Raw genomic sequence first — 21,189 nt, 5'->3', positions numbered from 1 at the left:
GCTGAGACCCATGATCCTCCTGCCTCTGCCTCCCCAGTGCTGGGATTATAGTTGTGAACACAGAGTGAAGATTTTTAGGGTAGTTGCAGGACTCTGTAGGATAAGGGTAGGCCCAGGAATTGGTCAAACCCCATGGAAAACAACACAGAGCATAACCCCTACTGTGTGCTGTGAACTTCAGTTAGTAGCGATATACTAGTGTTGATCAGTCATTTGTAACAACTGTGCCCACACTGACTTACGATCTAAGTGAGAGATGGTGGCGAGAGGGGCAGAGGGGAGGAGTGAGTGCAGACATGAGGAAAATCACCTCTGTGCCCACCGACCTGAGATCTCAGTGATGGATGCTGGTGATGGAGATCAGAGGAGAGGAGTGCAGGCCTTCTTCCCTCCCCAAAGGCCTCAGCCATCGCAGGTATGCAAGAGCTTTAGTTGAATCCCCATCATGGAATTCTTAGGGGCTATGCAACCCGGTCACAAGCAACATGAACAGACAGTTCCCAAAGGATCATTTGGATGGCTGTGCTGGGGCAGGAGACTTTGGTCATGCTTAGCAATGGGATAGGAGGCTCTTAGAGAGTAGGGCAGAGCTGGCTAAGTTCAGCCTCCCTTTTGTGGGGCTTGGATAAGGAATGTCAGTTGCGTTGTGGGAATTTCTGACTGTGGGGGCTGTCGTGTTAGTGCCTGGTTCCCAGGCGGTCCTTGGCAGGGTCTGGCACTGGGTAGTTAGCTGTCTGGGCACACTGCTGGAATGCTCTGACCTGTGATTAGCCAGGCCAGGCTTGGCTCTCTCTGCTGCCCACATGATACTCCCATCAGCCTTAATGAGTGCACGTGCTGCAATCTGAAACTGGAGCCAGGGCTGGAACCAGTTGCACAGAAAATAGAAGTGTCACAACAGGAAGGGTGCGTCCAGTCTGCCAAGGGACAGCTGGGTTCGGGGATGGGGGTGGGGGGGAGTTGGCCTGCTCCTCTGTCCACCCCAACCCCCGGCCACCTGGGAGCTTCTGAGATCCATATGCCTAGAGGAAGAAGGCTGAGATCACCTTGCTGGATTTGGGCCCTTCTGGCCTCCCTAGCCTTGGCCTTACCCTGGAAGGATGATCTTGTGTTACCACTCCAACCACACACATTCCCATTACTGACTGACCTTCAGGCACCTTCCCAATTCTGCTTATCTCTGAGGACCTACTCTGGGGTCTCTCAGGACCTGATGTGCCCTGCTCAGGTGTCTCTTTCCCGCCCGGCTCCTATCTTCTTTCCTGCTGCCCCATCTAGCAGGGGATGTTGGGAGGTGAGGTTGTGTAGCAAGGAACCTACCTACCCTGTGTCTGTTGAATTTAGTTCCAAGGGGAGAGGGGAAAGAACATTGGAGAAATTGAGAGGTGGAGGCAAGTTTGAAAGGGGTCCCTGACTACTGGCTGGAGGACCTGGCGCAGCTCTCCTGACTTCCCCAGGCCTGACTGCCTCAGCTTGGTAGGACCATAGGTCCCCTCTGTCACCTTTGCACTTTGTGGCTCTGGATTCCAAATGTTCAACATATCATCCTCTGGCCACTCTCTGTCCCTGACTGCCCAATAGTGGCATTTGGGGCATGAAATCTTATTCTGTGCTTTGTTTTCTTTTTTTCTAATAAATTTATTTTTATGCGTGTGTTTTGCTCACCCCACCGGTGTGCAGGTGCATCGAGTAAGATGCCTGATGCCTTTGGAGGTCGGAAGAGGATGTTGGATTCCCGTGAACTGAGTTACGAATGGTTATAAGCCACTGTGTGGATGCTGGGAAGCCAGCCCAGGACTCCTACAAAAGCACCAGGTGCTCTTAACCACTGAGTGACATTCACTGCACACAGGCCTCGGGAGGAAGAGAGAAACCCACCATCATGTGATTATGAGCATACTGGGTGGGACACAGCTCTAGGTCACGTGATTGAAACCCATGGGTATCTCCCATCCTCCTTGGGCCCGCTATCCTTGTTGGCAGCATCTTCTCCTTGTTCTCTTCTTTCCCCTTTCTTTCCTCCCCCTCCCCACCCCCTGCTTTGAGGTAGGTTTCATGTACCCCAGGCTGGCCTTACCTTAAACTTGGTATTTATCCAAGGATACTCTTGAACTTGTGATCCTCCTGCTTCTGCCTTCTAAATGCTGGGGTTACAGGAGTGGGGGACCACGCCTGGCGTCTGTGGTTCTGAGGACTGAACTTGGGCTTTGTGTGTACTAGGCAAACAGTCTACTGACTGAGCCACACCCTCAGCCCCCATTAAAAAGAATCTTTCTGTGTTGTGTGTATGTGGGATATGTGTGTGCATGTATGTGTGAGTATGTCTGTGGTATGTGTATGTATATGTATCTGTGATGTGTGTGTGTGTGTGTGTGTGTGTGTGTGTGTGTAGTGTGTTTCCCAGGCTAGCTGGCCTGAGCACCTCTAGGCACTCTCTTGTGTCTGCCTCCCATGTCCCTCTAGGAGCACTGGGATTGCAGATGCTCTTCTATGTCCAGCTTGTTCTGGGAAACCAAACTGAGGTCTGCAGGTGGATGGGGCAACACACTTTACTCCTGAGCCATCTCCCTGACCCAGGTCCATTATCTCCGGCAGATCCCGAGGGAAACAGAAGTGGGTGCCACAGTCAAGCATTCATGAATGCAGAGTTGCCTAAACTTGGACTGGAGTTGGCCTCACCTGCTTGCTGCCCCCACAGGGCTGTCTGAGATAGAATGTGGGTGCTAAGTAGTCCCAGCTAGGGTGGAGGCTCCCCCAAGGGAGATGACGTGAGGGTCAGAAGGGAACCTGGGCGGGTCATCTGAGAATGTGGATGACAGGGCAGGACAGGCACGCTGGAGGAAGAGGACATGGATGGCATCTGTCTGTGGTGACAGACAGCAGCAGACAGGTGGTGCTGGCTGAGCCAGGCCAGTTCTGTCCACTCTTAGGAAGAAAGGGAGGCGGGGACCTCAGCTGCTTGTTTCTCCCCACCCCTTCCATTCTATTCAGGCCAGGAGGCAGCTCTGAGGCATAGATGCATCCTGGCATGGGCTGGCACCCAGCGCTGGTGGAGCAAGCCTTCACTGCCTGGTGCTCATGACACTAAACACTTCCCATATAGGCAGAACTGCTTTCTACAGCCATTCCGAGGGAGGGCCAGCTATCCTCATTCTCCAATCAGACAAGCCTGCAGAGGCTGAGGAGTGACAGGCAGGCTTGCCCAGTCTTCTGACTTAGAGAAATGATGGGGGAGGCTTTGAAATTCACCTTTGTCCCAGAATGTCCGCTAAACTCTTGGGCCATGGGCTTACTGGGCATTTTTCTCTTACTCTCTTCTTCCCCGTTCCTGCCTTCCTTCTCTAGGGTATCTCTAAGGTACCATCTCTAAGGTATCGTTATAAAATATATGGGAGATGGAAGAGTAGATAGGAGAGTGCACACCTGGCCTTCCTCCAGTTGCTATTGCCATGGCAACAGTTACTTGGAGGTGCCTGACAAAGGACCACAGCCTCCACCTGGGGGGTTGAAAACAATGATGCTTAAAATCAGAGCTCTGGCAGGGGTGGTTGATAAGGAGCTACACAGGAGAAGGAGGGTGTCCTGCCAACACAGATTCCTTTCTGAATCCCAAGTGTCATTTTACAACTTGCAGGCTCCATAGCCCATGGTCCAAAGAGCATCTTTGATTGCAGTGAAAGAATGTGAGAATGTTCCAAACTTTTATAAGTGTGTGTGTGTGTGTGTGTGTGTGTGTGTGTGTGTGTGTGCCCTTAGAGGCCAGAAGATAGAGCAGGATAGTTGCAGTGCAAGCCTTTAATTCCAGGACTCAGGAGGCAGAGGCAGGCAGATCTCTGTGAGTTTGAAGCCAGCCTGATCTACAGATAGAGTTCCTGGACAACCAAGGCTACACAGGGAAGCTCTGTCTGAAAGCCAAACAAAGCAGAACATTTTAAGATAGGGTCATGTGAGCCGGGCATGGTGGCTCACGCCTTTAATCCCAGCACTTGGGAGGCAGAGGCAGGCAGATTTCTGAGTTTGAGGCCAGCCTGGTCTACAGAGTGAGTTCCAGGACAGCCAGGGCTAGACAGAGAAACCCTGTCTTGAAAAAAAAAAAAAAAGATAGGGTCATGTGTAGATCAAGTGGCTTTCTTCATCCTCCTGCCTCTGCCTCCCAAATACAGGAAATTAGGCTTGCACTACCGCATATGACTGCTGTTGTGTGGAGTTAGAGTCTGGCTGAGTTCAGGGTGGTTTTGAACTCTTGTTCCTCCTGCCTCTACCTGAGTGGTTGGTCAGGTTAAGGTGCGCACCACCATGGCCAGCTCCACGGGGAACTTATTTTTGTAACTTTCATCAAATCAAGTCTGGGCCTTATTGGGTCTTCATTCAAATTTCACTTGGTCCAACTTGGCACAAATGGTAGTCCTGTGCTACAGACCTTCCACATGGGTTTTCCACTTAGTAGAAGTTAGAGTTTCCACCAGGATCTATGCCCTGAAGTAGTGGGAGGCAGGAGAAACAGTAGAAATGTAGGACAGACACACCTGTAAGACTTTTTGCAATCCCAGCTCCTGGGAGATTGAGGCAGGAGAATCAGGAGTTCAAGGTCACCCTTGGCTATCTGGTGAGTCCTGGCCAGTTCAGGCAGCTACGGACAGTTTGCCTTAGTTGTCTGTCAGAAGGCAGTGAGATGTCTCAGCAAATAAAAGTGCTTACTCTCTAGTCTGATGACCTGAGTTTGATCCCTGGGCCCTACAAGGTGGAAGGAGTGGACTTTCTCCAGTGGGTTGGCCTCTGACCTTTCTCACATGTCCTGTGCAGTGAATACACACAAACAGATAATTGGTTTAAAAAAAAAAACAACAACCAATTGAGGATTGTATGTAAGTGGACTGACATGGCTTCATCAAGTGCTGGCCACACCCTCTTAGGGATACTCCATTCATAGGTTGTGCAGTGTCCCTCCATCTTAGGGTCCATGAGGGTGAATGCAGGCAGCACGTGAGAGTGGAGTGCTGTACCTGCCTGTCTTTATCTATGAGTCTATGTGCACAGGCCAAAGAATAAAGCATTTAAGCAGGCAAGGGCGGGGTGGCAGCTTCCTAATCGGTGACACATTCATTCCACGCATTTGGCAGCAGTTCGCTTCATTCCTAGGTAGATCCAGGAATGTGTTCTTCTGGCCCCAACAGTTAACGTTTTTTGGTGTCTCCAAACTTAATGACTCGTTTGGATGGTGCCGGAAATGGATCCCAGGGTCTTGTGAAGTGAGCCATACCCTCCAATTGTGTGTGTGTGTGTGTGTGTGTGTGTGTGTGTGTGTGTGTGTGTGTGTTTAGTGCATGTACAGAGGCCATGAGATTAACTTTGGGTATCTTCCTCTATGACTGTCCCAAGTTATTTATTTATTTATTTATTTATTTATTTATTTATTTGAGACAGAGTCTTTCAATGAACCTGGAACTTTTCCTGTCAGTTAGGCTGCCTGGCTAGAAACTCCCCCCAGCATTTGCATTATACATGCATGCTACTCTAGCTTTTTACCCGGTTTCTGGGAATCGGAACTCGGGTCTTCATGTTGGTGCCATAAGTACTTTACCCACAGAACCGTCTCTCCTGCATGCTAATCCCAACTGAGAAATGAAAGCTTAGTGGAGCTTGGTAGTGCAAGCCTTTCACTTCCAGCACATAGGAGGTAGGTCTCTTGTGAGTTTGAAGCCAGCCTGGTCTGTAGTGAGACCCTGCCTCAAACAAAATAAATAAGGAAAATAAATACAAGTGGAAGCAGTTTCATCGACGAGAGAGACCCTGAGACAAGGTCAGCAGCCACTGGCCACCCTGAGAGCCCGGCAGGCTCACTAGTCCTGGTCTTTCCTGGACTTCTGTTTTAAAGTGGAGAAAATCAAGCCCCAAAGAAGGGAAGGAACTTGCAGGGTGGAGTGGCCATTTGCTGCCAAGCAACCCTCCCTACCATATCTCCTCGATTCTTGCATGCCTGAAGTGCTCCAGTGGAGAGGAACCCCTTTCTTTCTCCCTGTAGAGCTCATTGCTTTCTGGGAGGTCTTTGCTCTCTGTCATATTCTATCCACCTTGGGACAGTAAAAATGTCACTGTGTTTGATATTGTTGCCCCTTGTCTTTGCTAGGTTCACCGAACACTTGCCAGCTGCTCCCCCCCACCTTGTATTCTTTTGTTTTGTTTTGTTGAGACAGAGTCTGGATATGTAGCCTTGGCTGTCCTGAATCTCACTATGCAAACCAGGCTGGACTTGAACTCACAGAGCTCTGCCAGCCTCTGCCTCCTGAGAGCTGGGATTAAAGGCATGTACCACCATGCCTGGCTATCTCTACTTCTAGACATTGGAATTACTGAGATGATTTTTTTTTTCTTGAAGGAGTCACAGACATCATTGTTAAAAGGGTATTTTACAGGCAATACAGCTAGCCTCTGGGTAATTAAATAAATACATAAATAAATACATATTGAAAATGTTGGTCACTGTAAGGATATGAGTGGGGGAGGTTATTTTATATTTTCTGGGTGGGGGAGGGGCAAGGTCTCATATAGCTTAGGCTGACCTGAACTCTCTATGCAGTTGAGGATGACTGTGAATTCCTGATCTTTCTGCCTCTACCTCCTAAATGCTGAGATTACAGGCAGGTACCACTATGTCCAGCCTGAAAACTGGACTTCCTGTGTAGCTGGGGATGACCTTGAACTCCTGACCCTCCTGTTCTACCTTCCAAGTGCTACCTACTACATCTGCCTTTTCTGTTTTGTTTTGTTTGCAGGGAGGTTGAGGCAGGGTCTTACTATATATTCCAGGCTGACCTTACCTTTTTTTCTTTCTTTCTTCCAATTACTCGGTTGCGTAGGCTGCCTGGAGCTCTCAGCCATTCTCCTGTATCCGCCTCTTGAGTACTGGGATTACAGACACTAGCCACTGTCTGCCACCATTTACTCTTTACTCCATACAGTTCCCAGAAAGTTACCTGCTGTCAGTTTCTCAGACCCTCACCCACGCATCGCTTACTGTCCTCCTGGCCGGGACTGTGTGAGGTAGTGCTCAGCGAGGTATTAGCCGTTTTGGCTCATTATTTCTCTTTGCTCATAGGGCCAACCTCCTATCTGGCAGCGCTATGTGAGAAGCAGAAAGTCTGTATATTGTCTGGTGCTCTGATGGCCATATCGGCATCCTCTGGAGGGAAGTCTCTCCACCCCACTTCCTCTTCTTTTTTGTGTTTTTGGTTAGCCTGTAACACACTATGTAGACCACAGTGGCCATGAACGCAGAGATCCACCTGCCTCTGCCTCCTGAGTGCTGGGATTAAACGCGTGCGCCACCATCCCTGGCTTGGAGGAAACTTTCTTTAAAAAAAAAAAAAAATTGTGTGTATGAGTGTTAGCATGTCTGTACCTCGTGCGTGCCTGGTACCAACAAAGGCCAGAAGAGGGCGTCAGACAGATAACCCTCCAACTGGAATTTCAGATCAGGGTAAGCCTCTACGTACTAGGTACTTGGAATGGAATCCGGGTCCTCTAGAAAAGTAGCAATTTCTCCAGATCCGAGGAAACTTTCTCAAAGTCCACCTTATCTGAATTATAGATCAGGGACCGCAGTTGTTCTGGGTGCTAGGGAAACCACAAAACTCTGGCCCACTTTAAAAAAAAGTCCTTTAGTCCCGGTCCTTTGGGCGTCTCCCAGGGAGTGACCCGTGTTGGCCTCTCAGCGGCTTAAGTAGTAGCTCCTCGTTTGACTGACAGGAAAGGCCGCTAATGCTAGCCCAAGGTAGTTCCTTTAGCTTCTGGGGGGGCGTGCCGCCTCCGCTTTAGACTATCCAATCTGGAGCGCCGCTGGGCCGAAGGGCGGGGTCTGGATGCAGGCAACCAATAGGGCGAGCACAGCGGGCGCGGCGGGGGCGGCGCGGTCGCGGCTGGCGGCAGAAGCGGCTGCGGCGGGTCTGGGCAGGGCCGGGGAGCTCGGTTGGAGCGGAACGGGAAGGGGTCGGAGTCGCAGCCCGGCCGGGGCGGCGTGCTCAGTGGGACCCGAGGCGAACGGCGGCCGAGGTGAGGGGTGCGCCGCGACGGTTGGGACACGGGTCGGTGGCCGCGCCTACCCCTGTCAGGCCGCGCTGGGGCCGAGCGCGCGGGGCCGCGCCGCTCGAAACTTCTAGTCCGCGCGCGGGGGGCCACGCGCCGGCGGGCGGAGCCCGGGAGGCCCGAAGGGCGGCCGGAGCGGACGAGTCCCACGCGGACGCACTCATGGGGCGCTTTGCAGACTCTTGCCTTCCATTTCCGTCCTCCCCACACTCTGTGACCGCCGTGGTGAGAGCCAAGCCTGACCGGTGAACACGAACTAGGGGTGTGAGGCGAGACAGGAAAGGCTGCATGCTGTCCTTTTTGACTTTCATAGTTTTCGAGACTCAGTGGATCCGAATCGTCAATTCCCTCCTACCTCCCGTGGGGGCTCTAGAGCCGCGTTCTCTTCTCTTCCCAAAGACCCCAGGCTTGCGGACCCCCTCTGAGAAGGTCCACTTTTCTTTTTTTCCAGGAGTGGATCCAGAGGAGCTGGCTAGGGATCTCAAGGCCTTAGAGGTTAGACCTGGAAGTAGACACGCCCCAGGGGTGCTGCGTTCTTGTTGGCCCCTTGAGGGAAGATAGTTTTGGTCCGGGCTGTGTGCACCATCCCTGGCCCTTGTCGGCTTCCCTTGACCGCAGCTGTCCTTAGGTTTAGTGATGAAGGGGGAGTAGGTTGCTGACAGTCTCCAGGGCTACTCATTAGCGGTTTAGCAAAAACACTTCTGCACTGTCCTGATGTAAATCTATTTAATCCCGAGTTGTGGACGTGAGCTCACACCTTCCTACCCCCTGCAGGTTTTCCACTTTGCTTAAGTTCTGGTCTTGCACCTCTGGGATTGTCAGCTTGGAGCCCCTGGTGAAGGGATCAGCCAGGTGAACTGGGTTCTGTGTTAGCCTCCCTCTTCCGTCCCTGGGCGCTCAGATTCACTTTTCCACAGAAGTCCGGATTTGAGAGTTAGCGTAGTTGGGGGTTCTCCTGACTTTCCTGGAACACTCTAGTCTGTGCATTTACACTGAACTGTAGAGTTTGGCAGTCTCCTTGGTGAAGCTATGCTACTTTAGCCGTGAGGCCACTACATGAAAAACTTGTGTGATGTGTGCAGTTTAGAGGCTTTAAAGAAACTGATCATTGGGCTGATGGATATTTATTACTTGGGAAAGTAGCTGAGCACAGAGGAGTAGCTGACTGATTAGATCTGCTCTCTCTGTGCAGGATTTTTAAAGACTCATTGGACTAGAAATGGTATTTTAGTTCATGCTGTTTGGGGAGCTAGGGTTTGTTATTTCCAACCATAATAATTAGTGTAAAAGTGTGTGTATGTAAGAAACACATCTAAGTTTCCATGTTGTCTGGTAGAGAGAGGTGCCATTGGCTTTTCCGTAGTCCTCAGTGCCAGTACAGGTTTCTAATGGCCAGGCATTTCTAGGGGGAAGATAGGGGGTTGCCCTTAGTTTTAAGGGGTTTGTTTTGGACGCAGGGTCTCACTGAGTAGGCCAGGTTGGCTTGGACTTTTCAGAGATCTGCCTGCCCCTGCCTCTTGAGGGCTGAGATTGAAGGTGTATTACACCGTACCTGGCCACCCTTAATCTTTTTATTCTTTTCTTTTACCTGAAAGTCCATGCTGATGGGTTAAGGCCTGATTCTTAGGCTTCCTGGTTCTGAAAGGGGGGGGGTCATCACTCGGTTGTTACGGATGTTATGGACTATCAAATAACAGTAATAAAATTGCTAACTGTTGTGGCATCGTGTGAAGCATACGTGAGTGCTCTATGGCCAGCTTCACCTGAAACCAACCGCTCAGCTGACTCTGGCCTGCCTTATCTACCATCCCATTGTACCTGGCTTCCTGGAAGCCACCCTTTAGATTATGTAGGTAATAATCATGTTCACATGGGCCGAAGTGCCTGCTCAGTTTTTTTCCAGTTGGGAGCTACAGCTGCATACCTGAAGGCAGCAGAGGGAGGCAGGGCTGAGGTATGCAGTCGATTTGTATACTAGGGGCAGAGTCCTTTAAGGCCTCTGCACACCCTCCTCACACCTGAAAGTAGACCCGATGTCTAAATGGGCCTGAACTTGTCCCCGATGGATCTCAACGGTGGCTGGTGGTCTTTGGAATGGCTCTTTGGGGATTTATTTCCTCCCCCTGCCCCCGAATTTTAATATCCAGATGGCTGTGCTGTCTGCTGACTAGAGGCCATCTTAACAAGGACAGGTCTCCCGGGGCTGGGAGATGCTCAGTCAGTGAAGCACCTGATGTGCAAACCTAAGGACCTGCGCTTGAACCCCCAGCAAAAAATAAGGTGAGGACGGGGCATGGCTCAGTGGCTAAGAGCTGTAAGATCCTTACAGAGGATCTGGGTTTGAGTCACAGCACCCACGTGGTACCACAACCACCTGTAACTGCAGTCTCAGGGGATCCTGTGTCCTCTGCTAACCTCTGAGGCACCAGGCATGTTTGTACACGGTGCACTTACATACATACATACAGGCAAATGGCCATGGCATAAAATTAAGAACTCTAATGCAAAATAAAGTGGACAGTCATCAAACTCTGTCCTGCACTTGCACACAGGTGCACACACAGAGTAGTTCTCCCACTGTGCACTTGCCTGTAATTCTACCCTTTGGGAGGCTGAGACAGGGAAATCTCTGGTCTGAGGCCAGTTTGGACTGCCCAAAACACTCAAATCCTATAAATGTTCTCCTCTGAAAAAGGTTACAGAAAAAAACAAAAGGGAACTAGAGGTGGCTCACCAGTTAAGAGCACTAGTTAGACCTGAGTTCAATCCCAGCACCTACATGGTAGCTCACAGCTGCCCATTATACCAGATCCTGGGGATCCCATACACACATGGTGTACAGACACACGTGTAGGCAGAATACCCATTCACATAAAATAAAAAATAAAGGTTAAAAAACACCTAAACAAACAAACAAGGTCTTCATACTCAGGACAGAAGGGTGTTTAGGGATTCAAATTCCAGAGGACAAACAGTCCTTGTGTGGACAAACACTTCTAGAAGGACATTCCAGGATAGTTACGATGCCAACAACGCATCCACCACCAAGGAAGCAGAACCGAATGGAAAAAAACCCATGCTGGCATCCAGAAGCCCAAGTGCTGGACCCAGGATGGATGGACATCTGAGGTCATGGACTCTCACAAAGTAATGGTCAGGCCTGACACCACTTTCTTTGTCACAGCCCTGTCAATGTTTGAGTGCAAAATGAGATAAAAATCCTTCAAAATGTGTGTCTTCCGTGTACATAAGTCAGCATTATTAATAGCTCCAGGATGACAAGGAAAATAGGATTACAGATTCTCTGAGGTGAGAGGCAGCTTAGGAAGGCTGTGCTCACCATGCCACCACCAGGTCAGGAGGGGCTGCTTAGGGCTGGAGTGTCACACTTCTCACCTGGGATGCTGGCCCCAGCCCGTTCACATGTTCACATGTGTGCTTCCTTTCCTGGGGTAGGGGTATCTCACGGCTGTTCTCAGAATTTCAAAGGTTAGAAGTGTCTAAGCCTCTCTTACAAATATGAAATTGGAGATCCTGAGATCTGTGTATCCTAGCCTCTTAGTGGTGGGAAAGCTACAAAGAGCCCTAGACCCCATCCATCTCCCCTCAGGTATTCCAGGGAGTGAAATTACATTAAAGCCAAATGTAATGGCTCAAGCCTGTAATGTCAGCACTTGAAGGGCTGAGGCAGGAGGATTGCCTTGATTCTGAGGTCCAGGACAGGCCACACAGTTGCAGGTAAAGTCCTGCCTCAGTGTTCCAGCAAGGCTGTTTTGTCCTCAGTGGCTGAGGTCTCTGTCCGCTGAGTTAGCACTATGACCGCTGCTCTATTTCCTTGGCTAATCGAGTTCAGTGCTTAGATTAAAAAAAATGTCTATTTTTAAGCTTGAAATTTTTAAAATGAGCTTAGTAGTAGACTGCTTGCCTAGTGTGCAGCACATGAAGGGGAGGGAAGCTGGGGAGAAGCAGGTAAAGAGAAAAAGCAGGGGTTGGCAGAATGACTCAGAAGGTAAAGGTGCCTGCCATCAAGCCTGACAGCCTGAGGTCAATCCCCAGAACCCACAGAGAGAAGGAGAAAACTGATGACAGCTGACTCTTCCAGTGGTCCTCTGACTGCCACATGCACTAAGTAAATGTAGTAAAATATAGTCTCTTTATTAAAAGTACAAGTTCTTATTTTTTAAGTGAAAATTAAAAATCTGGACAACAGGTGGTGATGGTACACACCTTCAATCCCAAAACTCAGGAGGCAGAGGCAGGTGGATCACTGAGTTCGAGGCCAGCCTGGTCTATAGAGTGAGTTCCAGGACAGCCAGGGCTACACAGAGAAACCCTGTGTGGTAGGGGGAGAAGAATATCTGGACAGAGAGAAATGACTCAACAGGTAAAGGCACTTGCTGCCAAGCCTGACAGTCTGAGTTCCATCCCTGTTAGCCCCATGGTGGGAAGGAAAGAAAGAGCTCTGGTAAGTTGTCCTCTAATGCTCTAATGTATACATGCACACCACAGCATGCATGCACACACACACACACACACACACACACACACACACACACAGCATGCATGCACACACACACACACACACAAAATCTAAATGAAGTTTCCTTTAAAAAATATAGTCCCTGTGTTCTGGGTTTGGTAGTTATCTTTCAGGTACCTACCTAGTAACAACAGAGATGCTAAAAAGAAAAGAGTGTCTGGTTGTGCAGAATAGTTAGAGAACTATCCTTTGTTAAGACAGGACTCATAGCTCAAAGCCGGCCTCAGACCAGAGATTTCCCTGTCTCAGCCTCCCAAAGGGTAGAATTACAGGCAAGTGCACAGTGGGAGAACTACTCTGTGTGTGCACCTGTGTGCAAGTGCAGGACAGAGTTTGATGACTGTCCACTTTATTTTGCATTAGAGTTCTTAATTTTATGCCATGGCCATTTGCCTGTATGTATGTATGTAAGTGCACCATGTACAAACATGCCTGGTGCCTCAGAGGTTAGCAGAGGACACAGGATCCCCTGAGACTGCAGTTACAGGTGGTTGTGGTACCACGTGGGTGCTGTGACTCAAACCCAGATCCTCTGTAAGGATCTTACAGCTCTTAGCCACTGAGCCATGCCCCGTCCTCACCTTATTTTTTGCTGGGGGTTCAAGCGCAGGTCCTTAGGTTTGCACATCAGGTGCTTCACTGACTGAGCATCTCCCAGCCCCGGGAGACCTGTCCTTGTTAAGATGGCCTCTAGTCAGCAGACAGCACAGCCATCTGGATATTAAAATTCGGGGGCAGGGGGAGGGAAATAAATCCCCAAAGAGCCATCCCAAAGACCACCAGCCACCGTTGAGATCCATCGGGGACAAGTTCAGGCCCATTTAGACATCGGGTCTACTTTCAGGTGTGAGGAGGGTGTGCAGAGGCCTTAAAGGACTCTGCCCCTAGTATACAAATCGACTGCATACCTCAGCCCTGCCTCCCTCTGCCTTTGATTTCCAGGCCTTGTAGTGATTAATGGTTGTAAGTCATGCCTAGCATGAGTGCTGGGAACTGAATGTGAGCCACGTGGAAAGGCAGTGTTAAAGTATCTCTTTGCTGTTTGTTTTTTAATTTTTGGTCTTTTGAGAGAGGGTCTCTATGTAGCCCTGGATGTCTTGGAAGTCAGTGTGTTGAGTACTGGGATTAAAGGTGTGTGTTACCATGTCCACGTTCAGCTATTTCTTTTTGGTGTGTGTGTGTGTGTGTGTGTGTGTGTGTAATTTCCTGCAGGTGTGCATTTGTCGGGGGTCTGAGAACTCTTTTTTTTTTTTTTTTTTTGGTTTTTCGAAACAGGGTTTCTCTGTATAGCCCTGGCTGTCTTGGAACTCACTCTGTAGACCTGGAACTCAGAAATCTGCCTGCCTCTGCCTCCCAAGTGCTGGGAGTAAAGGCATGCACCACCACTGCCCGGCTCTGAGAACAACTCTTAAGAACCTGTATTTTTCTGCGACTTAATGGGATTCAGGGATCAAATTAGATAGTCAGGCCTGCATTGAGTACTTTTATGCTGAGCCATCTTAATAGTTTTGTTTGTTTTAAAAAATATTTTATGTGTGAGCGTTTTGCCTGAATGTATATGTGCACCATATGTTTGACTATTGGCCAAGGAGGTCAGAATTGCAGACAGTTGTGAACTGCTTGGTGGGTGAAGTTGTGGGTGCTGGGAATTGAACCTGGGTCCTCTGAAAGAGTCGTAGGGTCTCTTAACCATTGAACCTCTCAGTCCTTCCTGTTTTAGAAAGAATGTAGCTGTCAGGCTTTGAACTCATCTTTCTGCCTTAATGTTTTTGGAGTTTAGATTTTAGGGGTTTTACTTGGCATCTCTCCTTTGGCTGAGAACATTTGGAATATATCTTAATTGTCTGGGACATCTGTGGGCAAAGGGGAAAATGCGTTGAAACGGGGAGCACTCTGGCTACTGTTTATGGAGATTCTAGTGCCTGCTTCGCTCACAGCTCTATTACAAGGTTAAAGTCTTGTGTTCTATAGAAGCAGCTGGGGCAGAATGGATCTAGAAGCTACTGTCTCACAGTGGCAGTACTAGGTAGATCTGGGTCCAGGTGCAGAGACACAGAGGAGGGCTGGTTTGGCTGCTCTTAGCATGCTGCAGAACTTAACTCCAGGGAGGTGGCCTTTGCTACATGTGAGCTTTGGAGTCATCAAGAATGTGGTGATAGCTGGGTGGTGTTGGCATACACATTTAATCCTAGCACTTGGGAGATAGAAGCCAAAGGAGTTTTCTAAGTTCAAGGTCTACAGAGTGAGTTCCAGGACAGCTAGGGCTACACAGAGAAACCCTGTCTCGAAAAAAAAAAAAAAGGAGGGTGCAGGTGGTGTGTGTAGCAAGTGGGGGCTATGGAGGAGAGGGAAGGGGAGATTGGTGGGCACCTTCAGAATATGATGAGCTTCAAGGTTGGGGTCTAGACTTTCCTCTGGAGAATGAATTCAGTGGGGGACATTCCAAGGTATGAGCAGGACAATTTTGGCAGGAGTAGGATGTGGATGGGAGAGGTGTGATCTGGTTGCTCCTTTTCACAGAAGTCATCAGTGTCCTCCAAGGCTTGAAGATTGCCGTGGCCTGTTCCTAGCAGTAGCTTAATTTTGCAAGACAGGGGGCTTCCAGGGAAGGCTGGCCTCAGTCATTGATTCAGCTCCATGGTCTAGAAGTTCACTTATGCTGGGGTGTGGGGGTATTGTCATATAGCCTGTGTCCTGTTTTTGTTTTATTTGGCTTATTCTCACAAGTCTGTATGGCTAGTAGGCTAGGTCTGCAGATGAGAAAGGCAATACTGCAACAACAGACCAGAGGTCAGAGGTGTGGGTTTGGAGCCAGACCGCCCTGGGTTTAGGTCCCGGGTGTATCACCAGGTGATTGCATATCCACGCCTGGTCCCATGGGTTAGCATTTCTAACACTAGATGTTATTCATTTATTTTTATTTTATGTACATTGGTGTTTTGCCTTCATGTATGTCTGTGTGAGGATGTTAGATCCATTGGAACTAGAGTTACAAACAATTGTGAGCTGCTGTGTGGGTGCTGGGAACTGAATCAGGATCCTTTGGAAGAGCAGCCAGTGTTCTTAACCACTGAGCCATCTCTCCAGCCAAAGACTAGACATCTTATTTTGAACTGCTGTAACCATGCTCTAGGCATCTGCTTATAAAGAACAGAAATCTTATTTCTCAAAAGTTCTGGAGTCTGGAAGCCATAGGTAAGGCTGCAGTAGTGTTGGGCTCTCTTCTGGGTTACAGATCCAACTGATTATATTCTTACACAGCTGAACGAGGGTAAGATAGCTCTCTGAGTTCCTTCTTAAGAAAGGGCACTAATCTCATTCTTTGGGGGCTTCAAACCCATGACTTAGCTTCCTGAGGCTCCACCTCCTAATATGATATTAATGCTAGTATTTGAGGATGGGAATTTGGAGTGGGTCCCTTTGTCTGGATTGAGCTCAGTCCATAGGACTTAGTCATTTTGTTTCACACAGCATAATAATTAGGTGAACTTGTAAATTTAGCAAAACCCTAAAACACTCATCCTGGTTTTTATTTTATCCATTTCTTTCAAAAGTCACAAATGTATTCTTTCCTTAGGCACAGTACTTATTAGGCTCCACTGTGGTGATTCAGGGTCACGGGGATGCTATTAGGGGTCACCAGTTTGGGTGAGGCTTCAAGCCCTTTGTGGAATCTTATGACCCTGGTAAGACAGATGTCCTCTTTATTTTATGTACATTGGCCTGCATGTATGTCTGTGTGAGGATGTTAGATCCACTGGAACTAGAGTTACAAACAGTTGTGAGCTGCCATGTGGGTGCTGGGAACTGAAGGCTTTATTTACCTCTCTTTCCTTTGTGGGGATGAGACTAAGAATCTGTGCATCCTCACTGTGGGTGGAGGGAGGCACATACCTTTGATCCCAGCACTTGGGAGGCAGAGGCAGCCTGGTCTACAGAGGGAGTTTCAGGGTAGCCAGAGCTACACACAGAAACAATGTCTTGAAACAATAAACATACAAAAGAATGGTTGCATCCTGCCTGTGTGTAAAGGAAGCCACGCCCTGCCTCCTGTTCTTGAGCTTAATGTGATGCCCATGCCTGTCTCTGTGGTTGAGGAAAGGTTGCTGTGCCAGCATCTAGTGCTCAGAGCGGGACCGGAGGATGTGATGGAGGACTGCTGCATTGGTGATGGCAGAGGATTTGAGAAGATAAAGGATCGAGCTGTGTGCATAGGGATCCAGGGGAAATAGGGTTAAACTTACACCGAGCAGTGGTAGCTCAAACTATAGAGTTAGGGGGTTGGATCTACGCCCTTACCCTTACAGAGGTTTGTTTGTTCATTTTTTTGAGACAAGAGTTTCTCTATATAGTCCTGGCTGTCCTGGAACTCACTCTGTAGACCAGGCTGGCCTCGAACTCAGAAATCCGCCTGCCTCTGCCTCCCAAGTGCTGGGATTAAAGGCGTGCACCACCCACCACTGCCCTGCTCAGAGTTATTTATTTTTTTAAAGTTTATTTTATGTATATGAGTACACTGTGGCTGTCTTCAGACACACCAGAACAGGGCATCAGATCCCATTACAGATGGTTGTGAGCCACCACGTGGTTGCTGGAAATTGAACTTAGGACCTCTGGAAGAGCAGTCCTGAGCCACCTTTCCAGCCCCAGAGTTAATTTTTAAGTTCTAGTTGGTGTTATAATTAAGGCACGTGTGTATTGCTGTAACTTGGCTGTGCAGGTATTTGCAGTTGACCATGGTCTTTCCTGTAGCTTTCATTTCGTTTTCAGAGCAGCTGTGTTGTTTTCCTTTGTTCATGGTTCAGAAGAAAGAGAAAAAGATGTAGAATTGGAAGTGTCAGAGGCTTTCCAGAGGCCACTGATGGAGACCTCACGTGAGGGGTAGGCAGGCACAAGGCCTGCAGCATAGTCTATGGTATCTAGAATCAGCTGTGACTAGTTTTCTAAGTTGTCTCTTGAATGAAATCAAATTTTATTATTTTAAAATGATGCTCAAATTGTAGTTTGTGAACACTTTCATACTTCAAACTATGTGTTTCATTATATCAAATTATGCTGTCTCTAACTGAGTGTACCAAGATCGTGAATTGTGGTCAGGCTCTCTTCCCACGCAGACCTTCAAGCCCGCTATTAGTGGATTTTATAGCTCGACGATTTGTTGAAGCTGGCTTGCCTGGGCACCAGTTAGCTTGAATGTGATGATGTTTTTAATTAAGTACTCGTGACCTCAGTACCAGCAAATATGTTATCAGATAAGGAGGCTGGTCATGTGCCATGGGAAGATTGGCATGGATGGTGGTGGAACCAGTGGTCATGGGGTGCACTGTGTTCTGGATTTTCTGAGGGATCATGGGCATTTACATTTCTGCTCATTGAGTTCTTATAACCAGTTGGTGTTAACTCCACTTTGTCCAGGAGTAATCAAGGTCACAGAAATGACCTTCAGAGGGTTGCTGTCCGAGTTGACCCTGAAGCCCACACCAGTGGCCCTTTATCTTGCCATCTTGAGAAAGTAGATTCTGAGTCACTTGCTCTTAATTTTAAAAAAAGATCTTTAAAATTCCCTTTCCTTTTCTGTTTCTGAGGAACACATAAATGGGCAAGTTATGTGTCTCTTGTTTAAGGTAGAAGCCGCGTTCACAACTAACCCAATTATGAGAATTGAACATTTGCAGTTTATAGAGCAGGGAGTTTATAAGTGTTGGAAGGGAGCTGGCAAAAGCTGCCAGGCTGGAGTGTGGTCAGACGGACTAGGTCACCCTCATGCTTCTCTTCCAGTTGATGAGGTCAGAGGGTGGAGGAACAGGGCTCTCAGTTCCAGAGGCCTGGTGGGTGCTGTTGCTCCCATCCTCCAGTGTCCTTGAAGAGGCAGCTGAGGGAGACTCACTTTGTTGCCTTGTGGCAGTTAGTGAGGATTGTTAGGGTAGGTCCCTGAGAGCAGCTGCTCTGATTGCTTTGTTCTGTAGACACAGGGTTTCACTGAGTAGCTCTGGGTAGCCTCAGATCCTGCTGCTTAGCCCCCAAACGCTGGGTTGGCCGGCCGTGCCGTCACCCCTTGCTCAGATAGATGGGTTTTAAGCTTGTGCTAATGACCAGTTTTGTGCCATATGATTTAATATTAAAAAATTATATTTCCCACCTCAATGTGTTTATGGTGCGTGCGTGTGTGTCATGTGGAGATCAGAGGGCAACTTGCAAAAAACAGTTTTTGTTTATTTGTTTATTACATGTTGGTCCTAGGTCTCAAATTTCTGTTTTCAGGCTTGAGAACAAGTGACCTTACCTGCTAATCCTCTTAGAATCTTGGGAACAAGCGCCCTTTCCTGCTGTACCATCTAGAATGTAGAATTTAAATGGCCCATGTCTTTGTGTGTGTGTGTGGTGGGGGGGATTTTTTCCTATGTCACCATGTCTGACCTAAATGTCCTCATTCTGTATTTCTGTTGAAGTTCCTTCTTCCTTTTCAGGCGTTGATCAGCCCTAGGGTCTGCCAAGCTACATACACCCCCAGCCCCTTAAATGATGTCCAGGGTTACCTTGGTGACTGTCTGAGATTGAAACATTTCTTGGTGCTGGGCATGTTAGGTTATTTCCACTGTTTTTCTAATTAGATAAATTTGTACTTGAGTTTTCTCTTCTCCTTCCCCTCCTCCCTCCCTTCCCCTCCCTCCCCTTCCCATCCCTCTCTGAGGAGAAATTCCCACAAATGGCTTTAAAGCTTGAACACACTTTAGAGGGTTTTGAAACTTGTTTGAATTCTTGTTAAGTCTGATTTCTAGTATTTTAGATAAAAGAAAACTCTGGGGAATTCTTCCTAAACTGTCTCTTGGTCTTTGGAAGTTATCAGTATCCGAGAGAGACTCTCATGAGGCTTTCTTGAGTCCCATTCCCTTCCTAACCTGAGTGGATGCTCCTTGCAGGGATGCTATTCCTTCATGAGGAAGAACAAGTCCTTACCTCACTCCGGATACAGCTCCTGCAGAGCAAGCTCAGGCCTTGGGTTCAGTTTCCAGCACCTGGTAGGGCGGGGAGAGTGTGGAGGGAGGGAGGGAGGGAGGGAGGGAGGGAGGGAGCGATCAATCAAGCAAGCAAGCAAGTGTGAAAAAGAGTACTTGAGCCATCCTGCTGCCCCTTCTACTTGTTACTAGAGACTTGAGTAAATGGTCCTCTTCCCCAAGGCTGTATGTAAGTTGTCAGGCTGCTCAGAACCACAGTAGCTGACAGGGTTTGTCCTGGTTTGCTTTCCACGTTTGCAGTGTGTAAATTAGGAAGGACTGTGCAAGGCTGTTGGCATTGGGATCGTTCAAAGATCATGGTAGCCTGAGGTCAAGTGAGCCTTTGGACTTTGCCTCAGTGGGTTGGGGTTGCAGTTCTCATAGAATCTTCGGCTTCTCTTCACTGCTGTTATAGACAGGCACTCTACTATTGTTATATAACTCATTCTGTCCCTTCCCATTGGCTGCCTGACCTTCTCACCTTTTACTGCCCTATAGAAGACTGAGCAGAGTCCTGTTTTCTTGGTTGCTCATTTCTCAGGGTTTGCAAAGGACAAGGTGTGTGTTTGCGCACGTGCACGTGCAGACTCATGAATGGATAGGATGGTGTCTGGTGGTACCGGGGTCATGGCCAGGCTAGCCCACCTCTGCTCTTACCTTGCACACTTGCTGTGTCTCCCACATCTATCCCTCCCCTAGAAGCTCTTTCCCCTTCACTTATCTTGCCTCACCATGGGCAAAGCTCGGATTCTTAGTTCCTCTTCTACGAAAAGCTGGTTCACAGCTGAACCAAAGCAGAAGACTTTACTCCACATGGAGGTAGAAATAAGAGGAAACCATCTCAGACAGCACAGGAGCATAAGAGGCATTTTGTTCCCTGACACAAGCTGGGTTTAGTGCCAGCACTCTGGGATTAGCCTGACGGTTGGCTCTGCTAGGCACTAGGAGCTTCCTGCTTCCCTTCCCCACCCCTGTTTATTCTGTCAATAAGACCAAATTTTAGAGTAATGGTTGGCTGTGTACTTGGCAGCCTGTGTTTTTATCACAAGTGTGGAAATTGTACTTTGGCTTCGTTTCTGCAGATGCCTAAACATGTCTGAGTCATTGTTGCCTTAGCAACTGGCTGAACTTTGCTTGTGTGTGGCAAAGGCTCCTGCAGGAGCTGGGTGGGAGATTTTCAGCCAGACTGGATGGCCAGTGCCAAGCCCCGATGGCGGGCGCTCCCTGTGGCTCTCTGCACAGTTCATTTTATTTCCTTGAGAAATCCCTGCTCAGATGTCCCAGCTCATCAGGATAGCATGGCATGGGACAGGCCTGACCCAGTCCTACATTAGCTCCTGTCCCGGGCTTTGCTCTGCACTGGGGCCCAGCTTCTGCTGTTCCATCAAGTTGCTTATGTTTCTTACACCTGGGCCTAAAGGCTGGCTCTGCAAAGGAACAGGGCCAGAAGGTGCACCTGACTATGTAATAGGGACATGAATGTGATGAGGTCGCAGGAATCTACCGTTTGTAGTCGCTGTGGAATTACCGTTTATTATCTTGTCTTTAAAGTCTTTTTGTTATTGTTTTGTT

The 21,189-nt window shown here is 48.6% G+C and overlaps 1 protein-coding gene across 7 annotated transcripts in view; it reads left to right on the top strand.

Annotated features, from left to right (window-relative positions):
• Positions 1-7,897: 7,897 nt before the first annotated feature.
• Positions 7,898-21,189, top strand: part of Pacsin2 (protein kinase C and casein kinase substrate in neurons 2) — an 89,004-nt gene continuing 75,712 nt past the window's right edge. For 4 of the 7 annotated variants that reach the window (NM_001358643.1, NM_001159509.1, NM_001358642.1 and 1 more), the window contains exon 1: positions 7,902-8,049. The gene's annotated coding sequence lies outside the window, so the exon portion shown is untranslated. Of the gene's footprint in view, positions 8,050-8,177; positions 8,308-19,542; positions 19,642-21,189 lie in introns of those variants that run through there. The other 3 variants (XM_030248565.1, XM_011245633.3, XM_030248566.1) reach the window with 3 other exon arrangements.

The sequence above is a fragment of the Mus musculus genome, chromosome 15 (genome assembly GCF_000001635.26).
Source record: "Mus musculus strain C57BL/6J chromosome 15, GRCm38.p6 C57BL/6J".
Lineage (NCBI taxonomy): Eukaryota > Metazoa > Chordata > Mammalia > Rodentia > Muridae > Mus > Mus musculus.
Note: the sequence above shows the minus strand (reverse complement) of the source record. Positions and strands in the feature narration are given on the sequence as shown.